Genomic DNA, 24,533 nt, shown 5'->3' with positions numbered 1-24,533 from the left:
ATTAGACGGACCTTTGTTGGCAAAGTAATCTCTCTGCTTTTCAATATGCTATCTAGGTTGGTTATAACTTTCCTTCCAAGGGAAGGGAAGGTAAAGTCGCTCAGTCGTGTCCGACTCTTTGTGACCCCATGGACTGTAGCCTACCAGGCTTCTCCATCCACGGGATTTTCCAGTCAAGAGTACTGGAGTGGGTTGCCATTTCCTTCTCCAGGGGATCTTCCCAACCCAGGGATCGAACCTGGGTCTCCCGCATTGTAAGCAGACGCTTTACCCACTGAGCCACCAGGGAAGCCCTCCTTCCAAGGAGTAAGCATTTTTTAATTTCATGGCTGCAATCACCATCTGCAGTGATTTTGGAGCCCCCAAAAATAAAGTCTGACGCTGTTTCCACTGTTTCCCCATCTATTTCCCATGAAGTGATGGGACCAGATGCTAAAATCTTCGTTTTCTGAATGTTGAGCTTTAAGCCAACTTTTTTACTCTCCTCTTTCACTTTCATCAAAAGACTTTTTAGTTCCTCTTCATTTTCTGCCATAAGGGTGGTGTCATCTGCATATCTGAGGTTATTGATATTTCTCCTGGCAATCTTGATTCCAGCTTGTGCTTCTTCCAGCCCAGCGTTTCTCATGATGCACTCTGCATATAAGTTAAATAAGCAGGGTGACAATATACAGCCTTGACGTACTCCTTTTCCTGTTTGGAACCAGTCTATTGTTCCATGTCCTGTTCTAACTGGTGCTTCCTGACCTGCATATAGGTTTCTCAAGAAGCAGGTCAGGTGGTCTGGTATTCCCATCTCTTTCAGAATTTTCCACAGTTTATTGTGATCCACAGGGAATGTCTATTAATCCAGGGTCAGGTTTGAGGCTATTTTATTGCTTAACCACTTAAGAGGGAAATGTTTAATGAAAAAAAAAAAAAAAGGTGCTAGATGTAGGCAGACAGTTGACTCAATTGGTATTCTTTTTTTTTGTAAAGACATTATATATATATATATATATATATATACACACATACATATATACACACATGTGTATGTATATTGTGTATATATACAATTATATATTATATATATATACATTATTTTATATATATAGTCTTTCAAAGTCAAAGATTAAAGGGTTTTGCTAACTGATTAGTTAATGAAAAGAACAAATAAAATGGAGCATAAAAATTTTTTTTACATTTTGTGTTCCATAGTTCTCTGACAGTTTTCTGTTTTCGAGATAGGGAGAGAGATTGATTGATTGATGAGCTGATTCAGTGAGCCATGTGATATAAACCAACACCATTTCTGTCGACCAGAAAGATGAAGAAGACAAAGAACATCTTAAAAAATAACAATTGCTAACATTTAATGAGCACACAGTCTGCACTAAGCATTTACTTGCACAGTTAATGCTCACAAGAACTCTTAAGCACTGTCCATGTCAGTGTATTTAGAATATTCCACAACAAACACGTGCATGCCTTAATTTACTTAAACATTTCAGTATTTTCCAAATTTCATTATTACAAACTAGATTGTCATAAACATCCTTGTTCAATTCTACAGGAATTATTCTAGTATAGATATTGATAAAAGGAGTTGCTTCATCACAGGACATGCAGTTTTAAAAACTTCAATACAAATGGAAAAATCACATTCTTCATCACATCGCTGTCTAAATTTTCCTCAATCATGTTTAACATTTTCAGACTTAAAATTTTTTTTTAGTCCAAATCAGTGCATAAATTGCTACCTCATCATTATTCCTAGAAATATGGTGACTTAGAATTTTGGAGAAACTCCTCTCAAAGCAATAAAAAGAAATAAAACTAAAACCTCTTTTAATGCATGGCTGAGTGGAAAGAAAATCAAAGAGTTCTTCACAGACCAGGAAAAAAAAAGAAAGAAAGAAAATGTGAACCCACAGGGTAAATGAGATTGTGTGTTCTTGGGTTGTATTTACCGGTTGTATGTAGTCTCTTTGCTGTTCAGTTGCTCAGTCATTTCTGACTCTGTGACTCCATGGACTGCAGCACTCCAGGCCTCCCTGTAGCTAGGGTTTTAATAAGTCACATGTGTAGGGAAAAGGCAAAAAAACCCCCAAAAAACACAGAGAGAGAGTGACCCTCTATCAGTCAGAAGCCACTAAAGGACTACCTCCTTTTGTCATAACTAGATAAAAAAATCCAACCTGGTAGAGGGAGATGATAGGCTAACTTCCCACTTTGGCTTTGACTGTAGGTGGAGCAGGTTAAAAAAAAGGAGATGTTCACAGTTCAAATGACTAAGATTCTAAAGATGTTAAAAGAATACAACAAAGAACACTAGATGCCTAAGTAATCTAGATGAAATGGGCCAAGTCTTCAAAAATCACCAACTGCCAAACCTTACTCAAGATAAAATACATGATTGAATTCATAGTTAAAACCTTCCCCCAAAAGAGAAATCTTCAAAACCAGATGGTTTCACTGGTGATTTCTTCCAAACATTAAAGAAGAATTAACACCAAATTTATAATTTCTTCCAGAAAATAAAAGAAAAATACTTTATTCCAATCCATTTTTTTTGGATTTACCAGCTTTACCTTCATACCAAGAGTAGACAAAGATAGTACAGAGAAAGAACACTATAGACTAATATCTTTCAGGAACATAATATTAGAAAATTGAATTTAGCAATTTATGGTAGCAAATAAGCTACCACAGTCAAGTGAGACTTATTCCAGGAACGCAAGGTTGGTTCAATACTTAAAAATCAATGTAATTCATCATGCTAACAATCAAAAAGAGAAAAACCATAAGGTCATATAAATTAAAACAGAAAAAACATTTAACAAATTCAACATTGATGATTAAAAACTATAGGTATACTAAGAACAGAAAAGAGGTAGGAGATACAAGAAAAAGTGCTGTAAAGAAAGCAAGAAAAATGTTAAAAATATGGATAAATACAAATAATTCATTGGCTAAAACAATGTCTAAATTGTGGAATTAATAATTCAAGATGGCATATAAATATACAGTGACAATTTGATGTAAATCAGGGGAGAGGAGTTATTATAATGAAAACGTACTAAGTTTCTTATATTATTCAAATATTGACAAACATAGATTTTTAAAAATCTGTTTATTTATTTGGCTGTGCTGACTCTTACTTGCAGCATGCAGGATATTTAGTAGGAGGATCTAGTTCGCCGACCAGAGGTTGAACCCAGGGCCCCTGCATTTGGAACTTGGAAAATTAGCCCCTGGATCACCAGGGATGTCCCTAGATTTTTATAGTTTAATTATACATTTTAATATTTCTGAGTAGTCACTGAAAGAATAGCAACTGAGTATATACTTCCTATACTAGTGCAGGAAAACAAGGATGCAAGGAGATGATCTTAAAAAGTATCTCAAAGAAAGCGAGACAGGTAACAATAATAGGTAACAAAACAACAATAATTGTAAGGTTACTTTTATAAAAAGGACAAACAAAAAAATAAGATTAAGAAATGTGTCTTAGTCAGTGGGCCAGGTCCTGCTGTGGTTAGAAACCATCCAGATATCTCACTGAGACAATGTCACAACAACAAAGTAGTAGAAATGACGAAGCAACTGTTTGTATGCACTCTTCTGGAAGCCATTTTCAAATCCAACCGAGATCCAATGGACATAAAATGATACTTCGGTTATAGCCACAGAGATAAGTTATAGATGATCCAGGCCCCACACTGACCCTGCAGGTATGGCTGACCCAGTGCTGAGATGCTGCCAAAATCAACAGTCTCTTTAAGATACTCAAGCAAGGACTGAGGTGAACTTGAGCAGAAGTTCTGTTTGAGTCTAGTTACATCCAGAAAAATCTTTGCTTGTCTGTACCAAATGTTGATCTGGCCTAGAATGTTGCCCATCCACTTCCTTTCACCGCTCAGGCCAACACTGAGGTTGTGTGGATAATTTCCCTGACAGTTATGACATGAACAAAGTTCTATACCTGCTAATATCCCAGCACACAGGTGTGCACACATTTACTCATAAATGCTCACATTCCTTCTGTGAACAAGGCTTCCCCGCAGCTTTGGAAGACGTTGCTCCTCCAGAAGAGCTGTCTCAAGCCATTTCCCGGGAACAGTTAAGGGACTTGTTTGTGTTTACAATCTTGACTACAGTCTACAAACCTGCTGGGCATCTGTGAGCTTCCATGAGGCTAGAAGGGTTCATTGTGAGAAACTGTAGGCTAGGGTGGCCACAGGAAGTTGAGCACATTGTAAACATGGAAGTGGGGCACTTCTTGTGGTGACTGTTGTTTTAACATGTTCTTTGTTAGTGTAGCTCCTTTTCATTCAGTTATTTTTCACTTCTCTCCATCCATTGTCAGCAGGGTACTGCATGTTCAGTTCAGTTTAGTTCAGTTCAGTTGCTCAGTTGTGTCTGCGACCCATGAACTGCAGCACGCCAGGCCTCCCTGTCCATCACCAGTTCCCAGAGTCCACCCAAACCCATGTCTGTCAAATCGGTGATGCCATCCAACCATCTCATTTTCTGTCGTCACCTTCTCCTCCTGCCCTCAATCTTTCCCAGCATCAGGGGCTTTTCAAATGAGTCAGCTTGGTGGTCAAAGTACTGGCGTTTCAGCTTCAACATCAGTCCTTCCAATGAACACCCAGGACTGATCTCTTTTAGCATGGACTGGTTGGATCTCCTGGCAGTTCAAGGGACTCTCAAGAGTCTTCTCCAACACCACAGTTCAAAAGCATCAATTCTTCTGTGTTCAGCTTTCTTCACAGTCCAACTCTCACATCCATACATCACCACTGGAAAAACCATAGCCTTGACTAGATGGACCTTTGTTGGCAAATTAATGTCTCTGCTTTTTAATAAGCTGTCTAGGTTGGTCATAACTTTTCTTCCAAGGAGTAAGCTTCTTTAAATTTCATGGCTGCAATCACCACCTGCAGTGGTTTCGGAGCCCCCCAAAATAAAGTCAGCCACTGTTTCCACTGTTTCCCCATCTACTTGCCATGAAGTGATGGGACCAGATGCCATGATCTTCGTTTTCTGAATTTTGAGTTTTAAGCCAACTTTTTCACTCTCCTCTTGACTTTCATCAAGAGGCTCTTTAGTTCTTCACTTTCTGCATACTGCAGAAAGGTATGCAAGGGTAGTGAAAGGGATCCTATTAACTGCCTCTGATTAGAATTGGCTCAGCCGAGCTCTCTCTGTTGTGATCCCAAGTAAATGCGATCATTTATGGGAGGCCAATGGCTTATAAATGGAGGGCCAGGAAAAATACAGAACACTCTTAGCAATGTTGATTCATTTCTTTTGTACAGCTCTGTTAAGACACAGGCGCTTCTGCTTTTCCTTGAATGTCCTATGAAACATATCACAGAAATGTGGTCATCACTTCTTTTTGCTGCAACTTTCCACTTAGCTCTTTCCCTGGGTCCAATCCTCAGTTAATCCAGCAGCAAAACACCTTAAGCCTCTACACTGTCTTCCAAAGAAGTTGCTCTGCATACAAGGAGACTATAAGGTCATTGTCAGTTCACTGCAAGAGAAAAATAGAATTAGCTAGTGTTTTGCTTTCTTTTTGATATAATTCATATTTCTTTATGCATTTTAAAATTTGCAAAGAATTTTAACACAGATAATTTCACTTGCTTCTCTCAAAAACTTAACGAAGAGTTTCAAGAAATTGTTAATACTGATTTTCTCTATGGGGGAGGGAAATTATACTTTTTAAGATAATTGCTCCTATATAAGATCTGCTTCTTGAGAAACCTATATGCAGGTCAGGAAGCAATAGTTAGAACAGGACATGGAACAATAGACTGGTTCCAAACAGGAAAAGGAGTACGTCAAGGCTGTATATTGTCACCCTGCTTATTTAACCTGTATGCAGAGTACATCACGAGAAACGCTGGACTGGAAGAAGCACAAGCTGGAATCAAGATTGCTGGGGGAAATATCAATAACCTCAGATATGCAGATGACACCACCTTTATGGCAGAAAGTGAAGAGGAACTAAAAAGCCTCTTGATGAAAGTGAAAGACGAGAGTGAAAAAGTTGGCTTAAAGCCCAACATTCAGAAAATGAAGATCATGGCATCCGGTCCCATCACTTCACGGGAAATAGATGGGGAAACAGTGGAAATAGGGTCAGACTTTATTTTGGGGGGCTCCAAAATCACTGCAGATGGTGACTGCAGCCATGAAATTAGAAGATGCTTACTCCTTGGAAGAAAAGTTATGACCAACCTAGATAGTATATTCAAAAGCAGAGACATTACTTTGCCAACAAATGTCCATCTAGTCAAGGCTATGGTTTTTCCAGTGGTGATGTATGGATGTGAGAGTTGGACTGTGAAGAAAGCTGAGCACCAAAGAATTGATGCTTTTGAACTGTGGTATTGGAGAAGACTTTTGAGAGTCCCTTGGACTGCAAGGAGATTCAACCAGTCCATTCTAAAGGAGATCAGCCCTGGGATTTCTTTGGGAGGAATGATGCTAAAGCTGAAACTCCAGTACTTTGGCCACCTCATGCGAAGAGTTGACTCATTGGAAAAGACTCTGATGCTGGGAGGGATTGGGGGCAGGAGGAAAAGGGGCTGACAGAGGATGAGATGGCTGGATGGCATCATCGACTCAATGGATGTGAGTCTGAGTGAACTCTAGAAGTTGGTGATGGACAGGGAGGCCTGGTGTGCTGCAATTCATGGGGTCACAAAGAGTCAGACACGACTGAGTGACTGAACTGAACTGAACTGAAATCACTTTATTTTTCCAATGAACACACAATATTTTAGAAAGAGAAAAGATTGAAGAACTATATAGAGAGACAGAATTGAAAATGGGGAAAATGTAAGCATTGGTGAATATGGCTAATGGCATTTGGAACTCCTTGTACTAATCTTGTAACTTTTCTGTAAGTTTTAAATTACATCAGTAGAAGGAGTTACAGTGAATGGCATAAAAAGATTAGAGACATGTAATTCTTGGGTAATGTTTAAAATGGATAATTTCAACAGTTTTGCTTGGAATTTTCCTAGGAATCTCAACAATGCTTAGATTACAGGCTTTACTTAAAATCATAGATTTGAAATATAATAAACTATAGGCTGGGAGCCTTGGAAGAAAAGTTATGACCAACCTAGATAGCATATTCAAAACCAGAGACATTACTTTGCCCACTAAGGTCCGTCTAGTCAAGGCTATGGTTTTTCCAGTAGTCATGTATGGATGTGAGAGTTGGACTGTGAAGAAGGCTGAGCGCCGAAGAATTGATGCTTTTGAGGGTGGTGTTGGAGAAGACTCTTGAGAATCCCTTGGACTGCAAGGAGATCCCAACCAGTGCATTCTGAAGGAGATCAGCCCTGGAATTTCTTTGCAAGGAATGATGCTAAAGCTGAAACTCCAGTACTTTGGCCACCTCATGTGAAGGGTTGACTCATTGGAAAAGACTTTGACGCTGGGAGGGACTGGGGGCAGGAGAAGAAGGGGACGACAGAGGATGAGATGGCTGGATGGCATCACTGACTCAATGGACAAGAGTTTGGGTGAACTCTGGGAGTTGGTGATGGACAGGGAGGCCTGGCGTGCTGCGATTCATTGGGTTGCAGAGAGTTGGACACGACTGAGTGACCGAACTGAACTGAACTGATAGGCTGGGAGAGAAGTTATCGTAATTTGGAGCATGACATGACCAAGTAGTACGTTCATAGCTTTCACTGAAACATAAACCAAACTAAGCAGTTTCTTCGAATTTTCTTTGTATGCAGGTTGCAGTTACAGGTTGACTCTGCTTTTTTTCTGAAAATAGTATATTCCATACACTAGAAGGTGAAAATTATCTTGTTAGATATCCATTCTTTTTTTAAACATGCCATGAAATTCATCTGTTTTAAGTGTATAATTCAACTACTTTACTAAATTTATAGAGTTGTTCAACCATCACCACAATTCAGTTTTAAAATGTTTCCATCACGACAGAGTCCCTTGGGCCCATTTACAGTAAGTTCGTGTTCCCACCCCCAGACCCAGGTGAAAACACTCTCTGATTTACCTGTTATAGACATTTTATATAAGCGGAGTCATACAATATGTGGTCTCTCCCATCTGGCTTCTTTCACTTAGCAGAATATTTTTGAGGTCCATCACCCCTGTTTCTTTTCTGGGAATTTTCCCTTGGCAAAAGAGGTTATTTAGAGAATAAGCAAATACCTTACATTTACTCTGATGAGTAAAAAAGGTCAGCCACTAATACATATGAACAGGTCTCTCACAGCTGAGTTTGCATCGACAAGAAATCAGCCTGAGACGTTTTCCTTGTCTAGGAGCTATGCTCTTCTGGTTAAAAAAAAGAAAAAAAAAAAGACAAAACAAAACGTTGGTTAACTCTACAGCATCTGCTAGAATCTGGGTGGTTGCTGTTGCCTAATTTCTGAGTGATGCAGCAGAGACCATAAGATATACAATGGCCAAGACTCGGGTATGACACAGAAGAGGCAACACTAACAGGGAAATTAGCCTTCAAATAATTACAAGCTCTCTTTCAAATGTGAGTGTTTGTGGGCACAAATACATTAGTATTTTCCTTCCCACAAGCAATAGCATGATGTAATAAAGGTCTCTGTGATAAAAGAAATGCTGCTGTATCTGGGACCTGACTCTCATATCTAAAGGCTACTAAGTAGTTTTATTACATGAAAAACACTGTGATCCCCTGAAAGACATAGTTTTTGTGGTCATGTCATCTAGTACCAAATGTGAGCTATAGGAAATTGTAGGACACAACTTGATCTTAAGAGACTCTTGGTCTCAGGAAATACTATATTTATTAAAATGTATGATGTAGAAACATATAAAGCATTTGTTATCATTTTATAGTGGGGCTTCCCAGGTGGCTCAGTGGTAAAGACTGCCTGCCAACCCAGGAGACTCTAGAGACATGGGTTTGATTCCTGAGTCAGGAAGATCCCCTAGAGGAGGAAATGGCAGGCCACTCCAATATTCTTACCTGGAAAATTCCATAGACAGAGGAGCCCAGTCCATGGGGTCGCAGAGTCAAACATGACTGAGCAGCTGAGCACATACACACACATACACACATTTTATAGCAACTTCAACATCCAGATTTACTAGGAAATGAAACAACACATTAGATTAAAAAGTCCAATGGGTAAATTTTTCTTATCATCTTAAACAGTTTGAAAATGAATTTGCAATTTGTATACTCTTCTCCTTAAAAACTCAAATGAAAACATCTTTCAATTATATGTTTGTATTTTATACGTATTTCATACTTTTCAGGCAATCCTTATTAACCTGAGAGCTGTGGTGGGACAAGAGTCTTCTTGTCAAGCATTTGTTGCAACAGCGTCTTCGGACTGAAGGTGAGGTGGGTGCCATGGTTCTCTAGAGGGGACCCTGTGATTTCCTGGTCTTGATTCAGAATTCTCTTTTCTTTTCAAATGTCTCTGACTCAGTAATAAATGTCATGTCTTCTATGAAAATTATGAGATTTTCACTTCCCTTAATATAAAGTCTGTTTTGTTTTGTGTTCATTTTATCTGCATTTCTTTTTCTAACTGAATTGCCTAGACTGTCACAGCATCATCTGGTAGTCAGTTTGGAGCCAGGCCTCTGATACTGTCATTAGTCAAGTTGGTTGGTGTGATTTTTTTTAAAAAAATGTATTTCAAAATACATGTCCTGTACAGACAATTTTGTCACTTGAAAGCTCCAGGGTTTCAGATTTCTGAATAAAAGCTGTTTTATTAAATCTTATTTTTGTTTATTTGCTTTTCTGGGATATCCTAATTTAAAATGGAATGCGTTCTCAAATATTTCTACAGTGTTTTTCTCAATGATCAGAAAATTGAATAATTTCAGGGATGGGCATATGCTACTCAGTGTCTTGTAAGATTAGATTTCTAGGTTGAAGTTCAGAAACTACAGTAAATAAGTATTGAAGTTGTGAGCCAATGACAATAACAAAGGCATGTACAATCAGCCCAATTTTAAGCTTAATCACTGGGACATGACCATCTTCACTGGCTCTGTAGGTAATAAAATCCACACAGGTACAGATGAGGAGCAAATAGGGCACCAATGGTGGTGGTCTGCTCCAACAGGGAAGAAGACATCATGTTGGATTTTTCTGTCATCACTGTGAAAACTGGACTTGCTTCCACCAAGAAACAGTTCATCAAGATAACACAAATATGACTGAACTTGAAATCAATTGCTTCAGGGGAATGAGTGATCTAAGGGGGGGCCTTGAGGGGGCAAACTATCCCATTCCCTAAAGACATCATTGGCAGGAAGAAAAGGTATTCTAAAAGATCTGTAATGGAGACTAGAAATTTGAGACCTCAGAACTTCTAACATGGAATCTGAACTCTCCCATTTAAATGGAGTGTCTGCACATGGGTTGGGCTCCATTTTCTTCTGAGACTCACCACTCAACTTGGAATGAGGCCCTAATAAAGTGGGGCATAGCTCCTGGCCCCAGTCTTGTGATATGGCTTAGACTCTTCCTTCCATCAGGAAGTTGTGTGAATTTTAGTTTTAGAGTGGCCCTCACTCCCACCTCCCTCTGCCAGCCATGCTTCACAGGTGACAGTCGTGGAGGATTACGCAGATGTGATGCTCCAACATCGTCATCAGCCGTCACCAGCAGCATCACCATCGTCATTGTCAGGGTCATTGTTACTTCCAGGTGCTAAGAAACAGCATGTAAACAATCACTGTGAAAGGACACGTGCTTTGGAAGCATCCTGAGCAGATAATATCTAAGATTAGCTGTTTTCACATGTGCTCTCATGTGCACATTCCTCATCCATTCACCTGGTGAAATACCTGGACAGACATATTCATAACACTTCTAGCCCATGTCCTCTTTGAACAGGATGCAGCTTTTCCGCTGGAATGTGATTCTTAGGGCTAGTTGAAACATCAGCCATTCTGAAGAGTCAATGATGAAATGATTTCCTCAATTTCTCTGGGGTTGATAACATTGCAACTCATTCTGAATTGGAGGATAATTAGCATTTGCTATAAATCGGTACATCCATTAAAGGAGAGGAATTATGATATTTCATTTTGGGAAACAGCACAGCTTTCTTGGTGACTCAGCTGGTAAAGAATCTGCCTGCACTATGGGAGACCTGGATTCCATCCCTGGAGAAGGGATGAAGATCCCCTGGAGAAGGGAACGGCTACCCACTCCAGTATTCTGGCCTGGAGAATTCCATGGACTCTATAGTGCATGGGGTCACAAAGTGTCAGACACAACCGAGCAACTTTCACATTCACAGTTTTCAACTTGACAGAAAACTCAGCTTGAAAGAAAAACAAGTTTTAAGCAATTTTCATTAAGTATAAAGTGAAGAAATGTAGGCAAGTAGCATTTTAGCAGCACTCTGTTTAATAACCTCATCTTCAAAAACCTTCTCTTTCATACAATGAGTATTATACTAGAAAATAATTAGTGTTGATATAATAATGATGAATAATAATAGTCAATACTTATTGGATATTTACTATGGTCTAGGTCTTGCTTTCATGTATCAACTTTAATTAGTTGGCAGTGACTGCTTGAAGTATGGTGTTGAAACAGATTCCAAGACTATGTCTGGATTCAGTGACAAAGAGTGTTATAATTGACTAGTAATGTCTGCTTTGGGCATAAGCAGGAAGAATAATGGCATATATAAACATATTCACGTCCCCTGGTTCAGCATTATCAAATAAAGTTAAAATGTGACAAAGCACACTGGGAGAGGCATGGAGAAGGGTGAAGTAAAGAGCATATATTCAGGAAGAGCATTAATATGGATGGAGGTAGAATTTGACCTTAACTTTGACAGAGGGTCAGATTTTGTTGAGTAAAGTTAAGAGAAGACAGAAGAGCATTTTAAGCAGAGAGAACAGTCTGAACAAGTCATTGAGGCAAGAAGATGTAGGGGGTGTTAATGGACAATCAGTAGTTGGGACCGTCTGTTGTTTATAAGGAATAGTGGGAAGTTAGTTGGGCAATTGGAGAATGGCACCCCACTCCAGTACTCTTGCCTGGAAAATCCCATGGACAGAGAAGTTTGGTAGGCTGCAGTCCATGGGATCGCTAAGAGTCAGACATGACTGAGCAACTTCACTTTCACCTTTCACTTTCATGCATTGGAGAAGAAAATGGCAACCCACTCCAGTATTCTTGCCTGGAGAATCCCAAGGACAGGGGAGCCTGGTGGGCTGCCATCTATGAGGTCGCACAGAGTCAGACACGACTGAAGTGACTTAGCAGCAGTAGCAGTTGGGCAACAGTTTTGAAGAAAAGTAGAGAGGGCTTCAATATTGACTGAAATGATTAGAAATTGTGAGATCTTTAAGTTATTTTATTAGATAGCCAGATATGATGTGTATCTTAGGATTTATCTGAAAACAGTACATGAAGTGGATCCAAGGGAGAGGGATTGAAGAACATCAATGCTAATACAATTGCAGTAATCTGTTTGAGATGTAAGGGTCTGACTAGAGTGTAGAAAAAAGCTTTGACATAGATGAACAGCTGGAGGTAGATGAACAGCTTTGGTAACCAGCTGGGCACCTGGGTGAGGACAGAGAAGCTTGTGTGTCATACATTTCTGTGAAGTTTATTGAATAGAAATACGGATATTAGAAGGTTTTATAATGATAAACTTTCTTTATCATTCATCTTGATCTTAAGATGTCAAAAGAAAATCCACATATACATCTCTAACAAGGAGTTGGAAATTATATTTTGTAATCAGGAGACATACAAAGCCAAAATGATGGTTCAGGGTGAGGTCTGCCTAGAGATGATAGCTGAAAACTGAGAATTCAGGGACTTGACAAGGATGGGCACAGACACAAGGAAGGTAAAAATAGATCATGGCACCTGATTCATTTAGGGAGCAGAAGGATAGAGCTGAGTCATCAAAGGTGACAGGAAGAAGTTGAAGAGAATGCCCAACCCCAGAACCACTGGACGCAATCCTCAGTTTAGTCAGTCAGTCTTGTCTGACTCTTTGCAACCACATGGATTGCAGCACACCAGCTTTCCCTGTTCATCACCAGCTCCTGGAGCTTGCTCAGACTCACGTACATCAAGTCGGTGAGGCCATCCAAACATCTCATCCTCTGTCATCCCCTTCCCCTCCTGCCTTAGTACACAATCTTGCCTTGGATTTTTCTTGGACTTTAGATCTTCTGTTCATGCTCTCATTGATTCATGCTCATAAGTTTTGTTTATATACATTATGGAACATCCCTGAAATTTTCCTTAGTTTTGTGCTATTTTTTAATATGAACAAGTAAAATTTAAGTTGTCCTTGAGCCATTGTTTTCTCCTGTATCTCCAACATTGAAACATACAGTGTTGTATGAAAATGCACTGTTATCATGCCAAGCTCTGTGTTGAATATGCAGTCTCCCTTTTCTTGCTCCTTCTCCCTGCTCTCAACTTCCTCCAGATGTGGGTCCTCCTTTCTTGCCATGTTATTCCCATTGTTCAGTGGGTCACAAAATGGAGTCCATCACTGGGGTCTTTCTCTGGGGGAGTCATGTATAACTTTCATATGTAAAATTTAGCATTTAAAAATCTTGATATAAATAAAACTTTTGAAGATATTGTGTTAACTTTACTTCCTATGCTTCCTATTTTCCCTTTTACCTTTTATTTCTCCCTCTTTTCTCCTTCAAGATAGGACATGCCCTGAATTCCCAAGCATTCCATATTTATTGCTTCTTGCTTTTTCTATATAGTACTTCCCGTATTTCTATATTAGCATGTATTACAATAGTTTATTAGAAGCAGGTAAATACACACACTTACTAACATACAATTAAACAGAAATACCTAGAGTATAATTTCACTTTAAATGGTAGAAGATATTAGAAACTAGGGCCACTCAGATTTCTAAACCTTGGAATCAAGTTCTTTGGAAAAATATTACTAGAAAAGATGATAAGACTGGTAAAGAGTGGGCCCTGAAAAGCACAACAAAAAGAAGGAAAAAGGTGAATATTTGGACAAAAATATCCACTTCCCCTTTACTTTATCATGCTTCATGATTTATTAATTATATTTAGCTCAAGCAGTGGCTTTCATTGAGACAAACCATGATTTTTCTTTTAGAGCAATATTTCTAATTCTTTCTTTCACTATTGCCCCTTAAATAGCCTTTTTAGACATGTTCCCCCTAATCACCTCCAATGAAATAATACCACAGATAAATTATATCTATTTATATATTGTAACTATATATATTCTTTATATATTTTGAGTAAGAATTTCTTACCCCTCTGAGGAAGTGGTTTTTGCCCCTTGGAAATGATATGGACCTCTTGAGAATGCATGTTTTATAGGAGCACCATATAAGCTGCTGAAAGATGGGTGGCTATAGATATCAATGTGGCCTGTACTTAATGGACAGTAACACCAGAATAAAATGAGAGAGTATAGGCATGGCTTCCTGCAGAGTTCCCTTTGTATGTTCTCACTAAAGTAAATAAAAATAGTATAAGTCACAAAATCTGAAACAAGTCAGCCAAAGAAAATATCAAGGAAAAAAAAATCTAGAAAACAGTTGATATTTGAAGACAAGTCCCTGAAAATTCTTAGAGTCCTATTTTGAAAGAGATAAGAGAGAAAGGAAAAATTAAAGGAAAAGTAGGGAGGGTAGAAAATAATATTAATACCAATTTTGTAATAAACTGAATTTTGAAATAAATATTGTAAAATATATATATATATAATATTTTTTGGTGGGCTTGTAGTATCTATTACACAAGTGTTTACAATGTCACTTTCTATATATCATTAAAATCTTTATTTTATTTGTATGTGTGTGTGTTTGTTTGAGAATTCTCTTGTAGGGGGAAACACTGTGGAGGCATGTTGGAGGAAAATGGAATTCAGCTAAGGACGAGTCAGGGATTTAGTTTCCAGATCTAGGGTCAAAGTAGGAGCTATGAGAGATCATTTTGAGATGTGGGTACAAAGATCAGAACTAGGTCAGTAGCCAGAGTAGCCTAAGACTATATCAGAATTCCTGGGGACAGCAACCAGTCTTCTCTGGGGCCAGCTGATCCTAATCATCAAGAGAAGAGAAAGAAGCAAGATGCAATGATAAGGTCTAATGAGAATCATAGTGTTTTATATTTCGAAGGATCCATGGAGATCATCTGGAAAACAACGAAAGCCTTATTATTCTGAGAGAGTAGTAGAGGTCCACTGAGGCCCAGGGAAGCATCAAAGGTGCCAGCTCTGCTTGGAGCTCAGTGGGGTTAACAGCCAAATGCCCTGGGCCTCATTTCTGCACATCCTTCTTCCAAATAATAATCTTCCAGAGTTCTAGTTTTCCTTTTCAAAGTCCATTTCTTCATTCTTCATGGCATTATATGCTGAAATTCTCACAGGCAAAGACCCGCAATGTCTTAATGATATTCAACATTAAGTTGCATTAAGGAAGACGAGAAAGTTTCTAGAATGTTCTTGGAAGGTGACAATAAAAATCTATATGACTTTGTCTAAAAATTTGTGTAATTATAGCTTTCTAAGGTCACCTAGGTTTCTATTCTTGGATTGGGAAGATCCCCTGGAGAAGGGAATGGCTACCCACCCTAGTATTCTGGCCTGGAGAACTCCATGGACTGTATAGTCCATAGGGTTTGCAAAGAGTCAGACATGACTGAAAGACTTATACACTCGTTAGGATGAAATTCTTTAATTTTTGTTCTGGTGATTTTTGCATACTTACTATTTTTTTCTTTCTCCAATTTTCTCTGACTTTACTTGTCATATATTTCAGATTTATGAAACTTTGAGAGTACGCAAAACCTAATAAGGAATTAAAAGCACTCCCCTTTTGTGGGACAGAGGTGTTAATAGTAAAATTATTTTATTTTGAAAGCTATACTTTGAAATATGACTAATATTTTTTGGTAAAGTATTTGCAAATAGTCATGATTCTTTTTATTTCAAATGCGTATGATCTTTTTCTCCTTGGAGAAATCTTCGTGCAGAGTAATTTTTAGGAGTGTATACATATTTCCACATGCATTTCAGAATGAGAAATGTACGAGAGCCACTAGCTGAATGTTCAACAGCACTTTTTGTGCTTATGATGTGGGATGGAAAGAAATAGAAATTAAACCTCTCTCCTTTCCACAAGCCACATGCAGACTGACTCCAAGTGAAAGGTTTTCACACAGGCCAGTTTCGGTAATGTGAATTCACCCACTTTCCAACAAACCCTGAGAGGTATTTTAGTTTCGGCATCTGGTAGCTGAGGCCATCCCCTGAGCACAAGTGTGCCACTGTGCCAGTCGCGGGGCTGCTTATTTGATGAGGACCACAGCTCTCTGGCAGATGGGCTCTGTTTTCGTTTCCCAAACAAACCTCCTTGGAGGTGAAGGAAGGTTTGCTGACTGTGGTCAGGAAAGTCTCAATTATGAATGATTCCCTAACCAAGTGTTGAAACACTGCACTTTGTAATTAAAATGCAAAACCCACACAAACTGGAAACCATAGGACTTTTTTTTCAGGAATTTTCCTTGAAAGCTTGGCTTCTTACTTCCTTCAAGTGTCATCCCTCCAAATCTACCTTGATTTCCTTTATTCCTCCATAACGAAATATTATCTTCTCACCTATTTTATTGGTATTCCCTCTCAAAGTGGATATGGTTTATCTAATTAGTAAAATAGATTTTAGTCACTTACTTTTCTTCTTATGAATCTCAAACCCTGTCCTCACTTAACTTTGCTGCTTTGCAAAGTAAAGAAGTGGGATTGTTGGCTCCAATCTGCGCTACTAGGAAAATGAAGCAAAAGGAAAGCAACTTTTTCTTTTAATCAAGTTAACATTTTGTTCAGTGTATTATAGCACTCTTTTATTAGGTGCATACAAATTTAGACCACTTCCTTGGTAAATTGAATCATTATCATTATGGGGTGACCCTTTTTCTTTTTATTTAAAAATTATTTTTAATTCGAGGGTAATTGCTTTACAATGTTGCATCGGTTTTCTGCCATACAACAGTGTGAATCAGTCATAAGTATACATATGCCCCCAACCCTCTTGAACCTCCCTTCCTACCCCAACTCCTTTCCACCCCTCTAGGTTGCCGCAGAACACTGGGTTGAGCACCCGGTGTTACACAGCAACTTCCCACTAGCTATCTGTTTCACATCTGGTAATGTATAAATTTCAGTGTTACTCTCTCAATTCCTTTTTATTCTTAATAATGCTTTTTGTTTAAAGTATGTTATAATAACATACCTGCAACAACTTTCTTTTACTTGGTAGTATTTGCTTGCTATATTTTGCTCCTTTTTTTTTTTTTTTTTTCTTCAGTTTTACAAGTCTTTCTTTTTTGCTTTGCATATACCTGAATTGGAGGGAGGTGGGACAGGGGACTAATGTGGGTCAAGATCAGTAGAGAGGAGACTGATACAAGGGAAAGGAAGAACAAAGATGTACTTTAAAAAAGGGCTTACAGATTACTAATTATGCAAATGAATCTATGCAAAAGTATTATCCAAGAATACTTGAAGGAGGAAGATAAAGGAAAACTTTCAATTGCCAAAGATCCCGTAGACAAAGTCAAAAAGCTGTCATCAAACCAAGAGAAAATAGTTTCAACACATATAACGGGAAAAGGAAAACTATCAGAATATATGAAGAATGTCTATGAATTGATAAAAAATAACAACTCACCAGAAAAAAAAGATGCAAAGGATATGAATAAGCAATTCATAGAAGAAATAGAAATTACCAGTAAATTATTTTTAAATGCACAGCCACACTAGCAATCAAAAAACTCAAATTAAAATTCTTTTTTCACCTTTTAGACTAGAAAACATATTTTTTTAAATTTTACTTAATTAAATAATTTTCTGGCTATGCTGGGTCTTCATTGCTTTCGGTGCAGGCTTTCTCTAGTTGTGGGGAGCCGTGGCTATTCTTTGTTGCTGTGTGCAGATTTCTTACTGTGGTGGCTTCTCTTGTTGCAGTGCACAGGTTTGAGGTACGCAGGCTTCATTACTTGTGGCATGCAGGCTTGGTACTTGTGGCTCATGAGTTTATTTGCTCCAAAACATGTAGACTCTTCCTTGACTGGGGATTGAACCCATGTCCCCTGCATTGGCAGGGGACAGATTCTTATCCACAGCACCACCAGGGAAGGCCAGAAAATATTATATTTTAAAAGTAGATAATATTATATATTGATGGGCTTCCCTGGTGGCTCAGAGGTTAAAGTGTTTGCCTGGAATGCAGGAGACCTGTGTTCGATCCCTGGGTCAGGAAAATCCCCTGGAGAAGGAAATGGCAACCCACCCCAGTACTCTTGCCTGGAGAATCCCAGGGAGGGAGGAGCCTGGTAGGCTACAGTCCATGGGGTCGCAAAGAGTTGGACACGACTGAGCAACTTCACTCACTCACTCGTATTTTGATGAAGTCATGAAAGATAGGCAACTCTCCCTTTAAGGGAAATCTCTGGTCAGGAGTCAATGTTGCACTGCCTTTTTATAAGGCACTTTGCCAAACCATTTAAAACTGCACTTATCATTGGAGCCAACAATCTCACTTATTGGTACTGACCGAAGAGAAACAGCCACAAGTGTGCAAGGATGCAGGTACAGGACTGTTCCCTGTACTATTTTATGAAACAATTTTTTTTTTTTTTAAAGAAAAGCAACCTTGAATTTCACCAATAGGGTAATAACTTCATAATGCATTCTATGGAATATTATGCAGCAATTTTTTAAACACAAGAAATCTGTTTTTGCACTTACAGAAATACCAAAAGACTTCTTGCCAATTAAAAACATTCAGAGAAGTAAAGAATTATTCTATTTATATAAAAAATACAGACTTCACACAGAAGTATTTCTTTGTACAATTTCATATGTAAATAGCAAGAGGGTTGAGTGGTTACACACTCAATTCATGACAGGCATTAAATATAGTAATAGAACAGAGACTAGAGATAATATTTTAGACTGAGTCTGCTTGCATTGCTATTATTTCAATTTTTGCAATAAAAATGAATTCATATTTTACTATGTAATCAAAACATTTTTAAAAAGAGAAGACTATTTGACTAACGGCTGAATATTTAGTATGATTTGATTTTTCTCTGTTTGGATAGATTGGATCATAGTTTTTAATGCAATCGTGAAATTCTCTGAACTTAAAATGTTGGCTAACATATAACAAAATCTATTGGTTGACCCCTGGTCTGAGAAAACTTAAAGTGAGCTTCAGCTTTCAGGGAGAAACTTTATGTCTACAGTGAAATGAACAACTGAGAGCTATGAGCAAATCTCTCTTCTTTGCCAAGAAGAACATTGATGCCCCTTTTATTTGAAATCATGAGGGATTCTCAGTAGACAGAACTGTCAGGCAGAAGGTGGATGGAACCATCTGGAATGGATCTTGCTGTTCATTTCATGAGGTTTATCTTACCCTCCAAGTATAAAAGGATCTCTTGCTTTTGAAAATCCCATGTACTTGTCTGGTTATAGCAAGCCCCGGAAGCATAGAATAAACGGTGCTATGCTCAGTCGCTTCAGGCATGTCCGACTCTGTGCGACTCCATGGAATGTTGCCCGCCAGGTTTTTCTGTCCATGGGGTTCTCCAGACAAGCATACTGGAGTGGATTGCCATATCCCCTTCCAGGGGATCTTCCCAACCCAGGGATCAAACCTGCATCTCTTGCATCTCCTGTGTTAGCAGGAGGTTCTTTACCACTAGCTCCACCTGGGAAACCCTCAATATGTGCTTAGTCACTCAGCCACGTCCGACTCTTTGCGACATCATGAACTGTAGCCCACCAGGTTCCTCTGTCCATGGTGATTCTCCAGGCAAGAATATTGGAGAGGGTTGCCATTCCCTCCTCCAGGGGATCTTCCCAACCCAGGGATTGAACCCAGGTCTCCCACATTGCAGGTGGATTCTTTACCATTTGAGCCACCACGGAAACCTGAATAAACAGTGTGATCCTACAAAAAGTGTCAATATCTTTAGGATGACAAAGATGGAAGGGCCTCAGACCTTACAAACTGTATGATGATTGAATATTGCTTAAAATATATGAGGCTTTAAAAAATTAAATTCTGAGATCTGAGCTGTCATGGACTGTAGTCATTACAAAAGGAAAAACTGAGGACCAGAAGGGTTAAGTGACTTATCAAGGTCACTCAGTGACCTTGGCAGTGACTCTTATTCACGCGGATTCAAATAGCTTGTAAATCACCCGTGCAACCTTTCAGGACCAAGGCAGTCCTCAGCTGCTGCTCATTGGAAGGACTGGTCTATGCCACTTGCTTATCTCATGGTAATTCTGAACCATGATGAATCCTCGAGGGTTTATTTTATTTTATTTTATTTTAAAGCTCAGAGTCCCCAGCGAAGATTGTTTACTTGCGGAAATCTCTAGAGGTTATTTATTTTCTTTTCTCAGGCTGTCATGACCTTGTATTGTTTAAAGTCTACTTTCAAGTGAGATTTTTAAGCCATTATCCCTACAAACAAAGATTATCCAAGTACAGAGATGCCAAGGTTACACACGTGTAAACTTGTAAACTGCGGAAATTCAGAAGAAAAGTATTCTAGTTGAATGCTTATTAATAAAAATCAGCAACCATCTTGTGTTGGGTGCCCTATTCCCACAATTCTGAAATATTTACTTAATAGCAAAAGTGAAATGAGAAGAGCATATTCATCTTTTTTTTTTTTTACACTTCTTGGATTCCTGGGTTGACATGGATCACAATATTATCTTAGTTTGTCTAAAATACACAAAATCTTTTTGTAAGTGACACAGGATCTCCTCTGCTCTTCCCCTCTACCATTTCCTTCGTCCCCCTCCCTGCTTGTGTACACACACACACACAGTGTTATCTTCAAAATGCATAACCAAAATAGGACCTGGAAACTCAGAACAAAATATCTTTCTGTTGAAACTGTACATACCAAGGCAGCATGTTCTTACATTTTCCCCAAATTTCCCCCCACTTTTCCAGCGTTGTCCATGGGACTGACAAAGTTTGGGGAGCCAGGCTAGAAGCCCCATTTATGATGCTCTGACTCCATTACAGGCTCAGCAGAGGACACATCTGGAACCCATTTCCTGCCGGAGTGCACCGTGAATGCCTGGCTGTAGTCAACACCGAGCGGTGTGTCTCCTGTCTGGCTGTCAGCTGTCTTCCTGGCCAGAGCCTAAGAACGTGGCTGCTAGTGAAAGTGTTTATGTGTTTATGTGACCACAGGTATGTGCCCTCAGTGACAGAGCCCTTACTCCATCTAGCATGTCCTGGGAAGCAAGTGGGACGTGGATGAAGCCAGATGGAGGGAGTGTCCTTGAGGTTTCGATGTCACCATCAGGAGAGGAAGGATGGTTGTGGGCGTGGAATAGGATTGTGGCATTTCTTGTGGATTTGGGCTGGATAAAGCATTTTGGGAATGACACTTGGTTAAGCTCAGTTATGGTTTTGTCCATTATTAGAGGCAAGGGAGGAGAAGGCAATGGCACCCCACTGTAGTACTCTTGCCTGAAAAATCCCATGGACGGAGGAGCCTGGTGGGCTGCAGTCCGTGGGGTCGCTAAGAGTCGGACATGACTGAGCGACTTCACTTTCACGTTTCACTTTCATGCATTGGAGAAGGAAATGGCAACCCACTCCAGTATTCTTGCCTGGAGAATCTCAGGGACGGGGGAACCTGGTGGGCTGCCGTCTATGGGGTCGCACAGAGTCGGACACGACTGACGTGACTTAGCAGCAGCAGCAGCAGAGGCAAGGGAAAGCGAGGAGCTGGCCTGTCTCCCAGGGACAAGTCCCCAGTTCCCTGAACTGCAAAGGCAGAGTCCTGAGCCCTGACTTTGGTCATGTGCAGATGGTCTCCTCCTTGCCTGCCAGAGGACTCTGAGCCTTGACACGTGCAATGAGCTTCGGGAGATATCTTCCCACAGATCAGGATGATATCTGCGCTTGGGGAAGCCCACTTGGTAAGAACGTTCTTCCACCTTCCTGAAAGTTCCAGGGAGAGAAAGAGCCATGGAAAATAAGCTGATGGGTACTTTTAGATGCTTACAGGATTCCCTGCACTGTGCTAGACAGGATGAAGAACACCAAAGTGATGTAAGTCACAGGGTTTGTGTTTTGTTGTCATTTATTTATTTATTTATTTGCCTTTTATCTTGAGCTGCTTCTAGCTCAGAAGAGAGGTAAGATCTCCTCATAACTGTCCTCAGGTGCGCATGTCCTTTGGAGGCTTGCCCTCAAGTTGTTAAGGCCTTTTCCCTCCTGATTTTGCATGTTCTTCGTTTCCAAGTTCTTCATTTCCCGGTCGTATGGCCGCTCCCAACTCAGGATCTCTTAGTCACTGAACCATGTGTCATTTGATGCCTGTGAACGTCTTGCTCTTTCCCACATGTGACTTGAGCAGAAATGTTGCCCGTGAAGCCAGCATCCTCTTTTTCATGTTTACACATGTTGTAACAGCTCAAGTTAAAAATCTCAGAGCCTTTTTTGATGGTCCTGTCCTTATCAATCTAAAATGTAATACACAGTCACTCCCTTTCAAGTTTTGCTTTCGGCATATCTCCTGAATTCATTGCATGTCTTCCACTTCCAAAGCTTTAGCTGATGTCCCCACCTTGGAAGACAAAATTAAGTGCTTAGTTACTGTACATGTACGAACAGTCATCAGGGTTATGACAACTACATGTGCATCTGCCCTAGAGGTGTCCTAGGGGTGGCTCAGATATTGAGAGTGGTGTTGATGTTGGGCACCTATTTTCCAATAAAGTGAAGTCTTATGGTGAAGTTCTGAACCAAAGTATGTCTGTGCATGCTATTCGCTTCAGTCATGTCTGACGCTTTGCAACTCTGTGCACTGTAGCCTGCCAGGCTCCTCTGTCCATGGGACTCTCCGGGAAGAATAATATTGGAGTGGGTAGCCTTTCCCTTCTCTAGGGGATCTTCACAACCCAGGGACTGAACCCAAGTTTCCTGCAGCTCTTGCAATGCAGGCAGATTCTTTACCACTAAACCACTGGGGAAACTTCAAACAAAGTACAGTCTCCCCTTAATTTACAGGTGCAAAGTCTGCATCCCTAGAAAATTTAGTGTATATTAAAATCACATCAAAATGTCCTTTTGTTTTTGTATATAAATGTGTAGCAGGACATTTCAAATGGTGCAGAACATTAGACAATTCTTCACAGTGGGGGAGACAACATGTAGCCCCCAATCACTGCAACAGCTGGCAATGTTGCCCACAGATTTCCAGTGTACCTTGGCTGTTGGTAGCATTTCCATTGGAATCACTGCACAGCCTTAATTTATTTATATTATTTTTTACTTAAACAGGCAATAGTCAACTACCTCTCCTTATTAAAAGTGAAGATGTTACAGGTGAAAGTAAATCTCCTTTATTTCCACCTCTATGCTGGTCGACCTTACTCTCATCCCCAAAGTAACTATGTTTAATTGCTTTGTATGTATCATTCCAGAACTGTTACTATATATTAACCTACTATTTACGATCCCCTAGATTATCTGTGGTACTTGTTATGAGTTGAATGGTGTCCCCTCAAAATCCACACATTGAAGTCTTATCCTCCAGTACCTCAGCATGTGATCTTACTTGGGAATAGAGAAGTTAAAGATATAGCTAGTTAGGTTAAGATGAGGTCATGCAGGAGTAAGCTGGGCCTCTAATTCAATACAAAGGGTATTCTCATATAAAGGGGACATTTCGATACAGGGACAATGCACAGAGACAATGCCATGTGAAGATAAAGGCAGAGATGGAGAGATGATTTACAGGCTGAGAAGTGCCAAAGATTGCTAGCTAACTGGCAGACCCCAGGAGAGAGGCATGGAGCAGACTCTCCACTACCCCCACCTTGCCAGCCTCGGAAGGAAGGAACCAACCATGCTGACACCTTGATCTCAGGCCTCCAACCTCCAGAGTTAGTTGCTCAGTCATGTCTGACTCTTTGCGACCTCATGAACTATAGCCTGCCAGGCTCCTCTGTCCATGGAATTCTGCAAGCAAGAATACGAAGTGGGTTGCCATTCCCTTCTCCAGGGGACCTTCCCCACCCAGAGATTGAACTGACATCTCCTGCATTGCAGGCAGAATCTTTACCACCTGAGCTACCAGGGAAGCCTCCAGAACCATGAGATGATACATTTGTATAATTTTAGCCATTTAGCTTGTGGTACTTCCTTATGGCAGCCCTTGGGCTTCCCTGATAGCTCAGTAGGTAGAGAAACTTCCTGCAATGAAGGAGACCCCGGTTAAATTCCTGGGTTGGGAAGATCCACCGGAGAAGGGATAGGCTACCCACTCCAGTATTCTTGGGCTTCCCTTGTAGCTCAGCTGGTAAAGAATCCGCCTGCAATGTGGGAGGCCGGGTTTGATCCCTGGGTTGGGAAGATCCTCTGGAGAAGGGAAAGGCTACCCACTCCAGTATTCTTGGTCTTCCCTTGTAGCTCAGCTGGTAAAGAATCCGCCTGCAA

The 24,533-nt window shown here is 39.9% G+C and overlaps 1 non-coding gene across 1 annotated transcript; it reads right to left on the bottom strand.

Moving 5' to 3' along the window:
• Nucleotides 1-217: 217 nt before the first annotated feature.
• TRNAC-ACA (transfer RNA cysteine (anticodon ACA)) lies at nt 218-289 on the bottom strand. The gene has a single exon. It is a non-coding gene; the product is annotated as a tRNA-Cys (tRNA).
• Between the last annotated feature and the right edge of the window lie 24,244 nt (nt 290-24,533).

Source organism: Budorcas taxicolor, chromosome 8 (genome assembly GCF_023091745.1).
Source record: "Budorcas taxicolor isolate Tak-1 chromosome 8, Takin1.1, whole genome shotgun sequence".
Classification (NCBI taxonomy): Eukaryota; Metazoa; Chordata; class Mammalia; order Artiodactyla; family Bovidae; genus Budorcas; species Budorcas taxicolor.
Note: the sequence above shows the minus strand (reverse complement) of the source record. Positions and strands in the feature narration are given on the sequence as shown.